This window comes from Oryx dammah, unplaced genomic scaffold (genome assembly GCF_014754425.2).
Source record: "Oryx dammah isolate SB20612 unplaced genomic scaffold, SCBI_Odam_1.1 HiC_scaffold_24, whole genome shotgun sequence".
Classification (NCBI taxonomy): domain Eukaryota; kingdom Metazoa; phylum Chordata; class Mammalia; order Artiodactyla; family Bovidae; genus Oryx; species Oryx dammah.
In genome coordinates, this window is record NW_024070208.1 from 44,553,962 (window position 1) to 44,560,851 (window position 6,890).

Genomic DNA, 6,890 nt, shown 5'->3' on the forward strand with positions numbered 1-6,890 from the left:
CAATTCTTCAGGGCTCAGTTTTCTTTATGGTCCAACTCTCACAGTTATACATGACTACTGGAAAAGCCATCAGTTCATTTCAGTTCAGTTCAATCACTCAGTCATGTCCAACTCTTTGCAGCCCCATGAATCACAAGATGCCAGGCCTCCCTGTCCATCACCAACACCCAGAGTTTACCCAAACTCATGTCCATTGAGTTGGTCATGCCATCCAGCCATCTCACCCTCTGTAGTCCCCTTCTCCTCCTGCCCCCAATCCTTCCCAGCATCAAGGTCTTTTCCAATGAGTCAACTCTTCGTATGAGGTGGAAAAGTATTGGAGTTTCAGCTACAATATCAGTCTTCCAATGAACACCCAGGACTGATTTTTTTTAGGATGGACTGGTTGGATCTCCTTGCAGTCCAAGGGGCTCTCGAGAGTCTTCTCCAGCACCACAGTTTAAAAGCATCAATTCTTTGGAGCTCAGCTTTCTTCACAGTCCATCTCACATATCCATACATGACCAGTGGAAAAACCATAGCCTTGCCTAGATGGACCTTTGTTGGCAAAGTAATGTATCTGCTTTTTAATATGCTATCTAGGTTGGTCATAACTTTCCTTCCAAGGAGTAAGCACCTTTTAATTTCATGGCTTCAGTCACCATCTGCAGTGATTTGGGGCCCAAAAAAATAAAGTCTGACACTTTTCACAGTTTCCCCATTTATTTCCCATGAGTGATGGGACCAGATGCCATGATCTTCGTTTTCTGAATGTTGAGCTTTAAGCCAACTTTTTCACTCTCCTCTTTCACTTTCATCAACAGGCTTTTTAGTCCCTCTTCACTTTCTGCCATAAGGGTGGTGTCATCTGCATATCTGAGGTTATTGATATTTCTCCTGGCAATCTTGATTCCAGCTTGTGCTTCTTCTAGCCCAGCGTTTCTCATGATGTACTCTGCATAGAAGTTAAATAAGCAGGGTGACAATATACAGCCTTGATGTACTCATTTTCCTATTTGGAACCAGTCTGTTGTTCCATGTCCAGTTCTAACTGTTGCTTCCTGACCTGCATATAGGTTTCTCAAGAGGCAAGTTGGGTGGTCTGGTATTCCCATCTCTTTCAGAATTTTCCACATTTTATTGTGATCCACACAGTCAAAGGCTTTGACATAGTCAATAAAGCAGAAGTAGATGTTTTTCTGAAACTCTCTTGCTTTCTGATGATCCAATGTATGTTGGCAATTTGATCTTTGGTGCCTCTGCCTTTTCTAAAACCAGCTTGAATGTCTGGAAGCTTGTGGGTCACGTATTGCTGAAGCCTGTCTTTGAGAATTTTGAGCATTACTGTACTAGCATGTGAGATGAATGCAATTGTGTGATAGTTTGAGCATTCTTTGACATTGCCTTTCTTTGGAATTGGAATGAAAACTGACCTTTTCCAGTCCTGTGGCCACTGCTGAGTTTTCCAAATGTGCTGGCCTATTGAGTGCAGCACTTTTACATCTTTCATGATTATCTGGGTCTTGAAGATCTTTTTTGTACAGTTCTTCTGTGTATTCTTGCCACCTCCTCTTAATATCTTCTGCTTCTGTTAGGTCCATGCCATTTCTGTCCTTTATTGAACCCATCTTTGTATGAAATTTTCCCTTGGTATCTCTAATTTTCTTAATGAGTTCTCTTGTCTTTCCCATTCTATTGTTTTCCTCTCTGCATTGATCATTGAGGAATGCTTTCTTATCTTGCCTTGTTATTGTTTGGAACTTTGCTTTCAAATGGGTATATCTATTCTTTTCTCCTTTGCCTTTTACTTCTTTTCTTTTCTCAGATATTTGTAAGCCCTCCTCTGATAAGCATTTTGCCTTTTTGCATTTCTTTTTCTTGTGAATGGACTTGATCACTGCCTACTATAAATTGTCACGAACTTCCATCTGAAGTTCTTCCAGCATTCTATCAAATCTAATCCCTTGAATCTCTTTGTCACTTCCACTGTATAATCATAAGGGATTTGATTTAGATCATACCTGAATGGCCTAGTGGTTTTCCTTACTTTCTTCAATTTAAGTCTGAATTTGGCAATAAAGAGTTCATGATCTGAGCCACAGTCAGCTTCCAGTCTTGTGTTTTCTGACTATATAGAGCTTCTCATCTTCAGCTGCAAAGAATATAATCAATCATATTTTTGCTATTGACCGTCAGATGATGTCCATGTGTATTGTTGTCTCATGTTTTTGGAAGAGAGTGCTTGCTATGACAAGTTTGTTATCTTGGCAAAACTTTGTTAGCCTTTGTTTTGCTTCATTTTGTACTCAAAGTTTAAGCTTGCTTGTTATTCCAGGTACCTCTTGATTCCTACTTTCATTTCTATCCCCTATGATAAAATGAACATCTCTTTTTGGTGTTAGTTCTAGAAGTTCTTGTAGGGCATCATAGAACCATTCAGCTTCAGCTTCTTTGGCATTAGTGCTTGGGGCATAGACTTGGATTACTGTGATATTGAATGGTTTTCCTTGGAAACAAAGAGATCAGTCTGTCATTTTTGAGAATGCACCGAGTACTGCTTTTCAGAGTCTTCTGTTGACTATGAGGCCTACTCCATTTCTTCTACCGGGTTCTTGCCCACACTAGTAGACATAATGGTCAACTGAATTAAATTAACCCATTCTGGTCTATTTTATTTGACTGATTCGTAAAATGTTGATATTCACTCTTGCATCTCCTGTTCGACCACTTCCAATTTACCTTGATTCATGGGCCTACCATTCCAGGTTTCTATGCAATATTGTTCTTTACCACATCAGACTTTACTTCCATCACCAGTTATATCCACCTCTGTGCATTGTTTTAGCTTTGGCTCCATCTCTACTTTTTTTCTGGAGTTATTTCTCTACTCTTTTCCAGTAGCATTTTGGTCACCTACCAAACTGGGGAGTTCATATTTCACTGTCATATTTCTTTGCCTTTTTAGGCTGTTCATGGTGGGGGGGAAGGGGGTTGGGGGTTTCTCAAGGTAAGAACCCTGTATTGGTTTGCCATTCCCTTCTTCAATGGACCACATTTTGTCAGAACTCTCCACCATGACCCACCCATCTTGAGTGGCCCTACATGGCATGGATCATAGTTTCATTGAGTTAGAGAAGGCTGTGATCCATGTGATCATTTTGATTAGCTTTATGGATTGTTGTTTTCATCCTATCTGCCCTCTGATGGATATAGATAAGAGGCTTGTGGAAGCTTCCTGAATGAGAGACAACATTCAGACTTGGTTAAACAGCAAGTAGTCAGTTAGAAAAAACCCAAATGTCTGAAATAAAGAACAAAAAGTTATACTGGCCTCAGTTCAAAATGTCACAAGAAAAAGAAAAAATAATAATGATAGTAGATTAAGTGAGGCCATATTTTCTAAATCTTTTACCATAAATGTTTGACAAAAGTACATTTAGTGAGTCTGACTTAATCTAATTCTTCATCAATTTTCTACTTTCTATGAAGAACAATTAAAGGCTGGAAAATTTACCCTATTGCTAATCTAACAACTTAGTCAGTATCCACCATGGATACTGCAGATAACAGGACAAACTTTGGTCCCAGCACCGCAGGACACATGAACTTCATCTTGTCATTAGTTTCCTTTTCAGATCAGTTCAGTCGCTCAGTCATGTCCAGCTCTTTCCTTCTGAACTGTGACCCCATGAATCACAGCACGCCAGGCCTCCCGGTCCATCACCAACTCCCGGAGTTCACTCAGATGGATCACATCCATCTAGTCAGTGATGCCATCCAGCCATCTCATCCTCTGTTGTCCCCTTCTCCTCCTGCCCCCAATCCCTCCTAGCATCAGAGTCTTTTCCAGTGAGTCAACTCTTCACATGAGGTGGCCAAAGTACTGGAGTTTCAGTTTAGTATCATTCCTTCCAAAGAAATCCCAGGGCTGATCTCCTTCAGAATGAACTGGTTGGATCTCTTTGCAGTCCAAGGGACTCTGAAGTGTTTTCTCCAACACCACAGTTCAAAAGCATCAATTCTTCGGTGCTCAGCTTTCTTCACAGTCCAACTCTCACATCCATACATGACCACAGGAAAAACCATAGCCTTGATTAGACGGACCTTACTCAGCAAAGTAATGTCTCTGCTTTTGAATATGCTATCTAGGTTGGTCATAACTTTTCTTCCAAGGAGTGAACATCTTTTAATTTCACGGCTGCAATCACCATCTGCAGTGATTTTGGAGCCCAAAAAAATAAAGTCTGACAATGTTTCCACTGTTTCCCCATCTATTTCACATGAAGTGATGGGACCAGATGCCATGATCTTCGTTTTCTGAATATTGAGCTTTAAGCCAACTTTTTCACTCTCCACGTTCACTTTCATCAAGATGCTTTTTAGTTCCTCTTCACTTTCTTCCATAAGGGTGGTGTCATCAGTATATCTGAGGTTATTGATATTTCTCTCGGCAATCTTGATTCCAGCTTGTGTTTCTTTCAGTCCAGCGTTTCTCATGATGTGCTCTGCATATAAGTGAAGTAAGCAGGGTGAAAATATACAGCCTTGACGTACGCCTTTTCCTATTTGAAACCTACATGAAACCTGTTGTTCCATGTCCAGTTCTAACTGCTGCTTCCTGACCTGCATACAGATTTCTCAAGAGAAATTTCTCAGGTCAAGTGGTCTGGTATTCCCATCTCTTTCAGAATTTTCCAGTTTATTGTGATCCACACAGTCAAAGGCTTTGGCATAGTCAATAAAGCAGAAATAGATTTTTTTTTTTTTCTGGAACTCTCTTGCTTTTTCCATGATCCAGCGGATGTTGGCAATTTCATCTCTGGTTGCTCTGCCTTTTCTAAAACCAGCTTGAACATCTGGAAGTTCATGCTTCACGTATTGCTGAAACCTGGCTTGGAGAATTTTGAGCATTACTTTACTAGTATGGGAGATGAGTGCAATTGTGCAATAGTTTGAGCATTCTTTGACATTGCCTTTCTTTGGGATTGGAATGAAAACTGACCTTTTCCAGTCCTGTGGCCACTGCTGAGTTTTCCAAATTTGCTGGCATGTTGAGTGCAGCACTTTCACAGCATCATCTTTCAGGATTTGAAATATCTCAATTGGAATTCCATCACCTCCACTAGCTTTGTTCGTAGTGATGCTTTCTAAGGCCCACTTGACTTCACATTCCAGGATGTCTGACTCTAGGTGAGTGCTTACACCTTCGTGATTATCTGGGTCATTAAGATATTTTTTGCACAGTTCTTCTGTGTATTCTTGCCACCTCGTCTTAAAATCTTCTGCTTCTGTTAGATCCATACCATTTCTGTCCTTTAGTTAGTCCATCTTTGCATGAAATATTCCCTGGTATCTCTAATTTTCTTGAATAAATCTCTAGTCTTACCCATTCTGTTCCTTTCCTCTATTTCTTTGCATTGATTGCTGAAGAAGGCTTTCTTATCTCTTGATATTCTTTGGAACTCTGGATTCAGATGCTTATATCTTTCTTTTTCTCCTTTGCTTTTCGCCTCTCTTATTTTTACAGCTATTTGTAAGGCCTCCCCAGACAGTCATTTTGCTTCTGCATTTCTTTTTCTTGGGGATGGTCTTGATCCCTGTCTCCTGTACAATATGTCAAACCTCATTCCATAATTCACCAGGCACTCTATCTATCAGATCTAGGCCCTTAAATCTATTTCTCACTTCCACTGTATAATCATAAGGGATTTGATTTAGATCATACTTGAATGGTCTAGGGGTTTTCCCTGCTTTCTTCAATTTAAATCTGAATTTGGTAATAAGGAGTTCATGATCTGAGCCACAGTCAGCTCCTGGTCTTGTTTTTGTTGACTGTATAGAGCTTCTCCATCTTTTGCTGCAAAGAATATAATCAATCTGATTTCAGTGTTGACCATCTGGTTATGTCCATGTGTAGAGTCTTGTCTTGTGTTGTTGAACAGGGTGTTTGCTATGACCAGTGCGTTTTCTTGGCAAAACTCTATTAGTCTTTTCCCTGCCTCATTCTGTATTCCAAGGCCAAATTTGCCTTTTACATCAAGTCAAATAAAGACAATGCATAGAAATCTGGATACAGACTGTGCACAGAGTCAGTTCAGTTCAGTTCAGTCGCTCAGTCATGTCCGACTCTTTGCAACCCCATGATTCACAGCACGCCAGGCCTCCCTGTCCATCACCAACTCCCAGAGTTCACTCAGACTCATGTCCATTGAGTCAGTGATACCATCCAGCCATCTCATCCTCTGTCGTCCCCTTCTCCTCCTGCCCCTAATCCCTCCCAGCAACAGAGTCTTTTCCAATGAGTCAACTCTTAGCATGAGGTGGCCAAAGTACTGGAGTTTCAGCTTCAGTATCATTCCCTCCAAAGAAATCCTAGGGCTGATCTCCTTCAGAATGGATCTCCTTGCAGTCCAAGGGACTCTCAAGAGTCTTCAACAACATAGTTCAAAAGCATCAATTCTTCAGCGCTCAGCTTTCTTTACAGTCCAACTCTCACATCCATACATGACCACTGGAAAAACCATAGCCTTGACTAGATGGACCTTTGTTGGCAAAGTAATGTCTTTTGAGTATACAATGGAAGTGAAAAATAGATTTAAGGGACTAGATCTGATAGATAGAGTGTCTGATGAGCGATGGAATGAGGTTGATGGTATTGTACAGGAGACAAGGATCAAGACCATCCCCATGGAAAAGAAATGCAAAAAAGCAAAATGGCTGTCTGAGGAGGCCTTACAAATAGCTGTGAAAAGAAGAGAGGCGAAAAGCAAAGAAGAAAAGGAAAGATACAAGCTTCTGAATGCAGAGTTCCAAAGAATAGCAAGAAGAGATAAGAAAGCCTTCCTCAATGATCAGTGCAAAGAAATAGAGGAAAACAACAGAATGGAAAAGACTAGAGATCTATTCAAGAA

The 6,890-nt window shown here is 40.6% G+C and overlaps 1 long non-coding RNA gene across 1 annotated transcript; it reads right to left on the minus strand.

Annotated features, from left to right (window-relative positions):
• Nucleotides 1–1,677: 1,677 nt before the first annotated feature.
• LOC120883004 lies at nucleotides 1,678–5,639 on the minus strand. Its single transcript, XR_005725641.1, has 4 exons — nucleotides 5,619–5,639; nucleotides 5,222–5,228; nucleotides 3,063–3,066; nucleotides 1,678–1,907 (listed from the first exon to the last, which is right to left on the minus strand). It is a non-coding gene; the product is annotated as an uncharacterized LOC120883004 (long non-coding RNA).
• Between the last annotated feature and the right edge of the window lie 1,251 nt (nucleotides 5,640–6,890).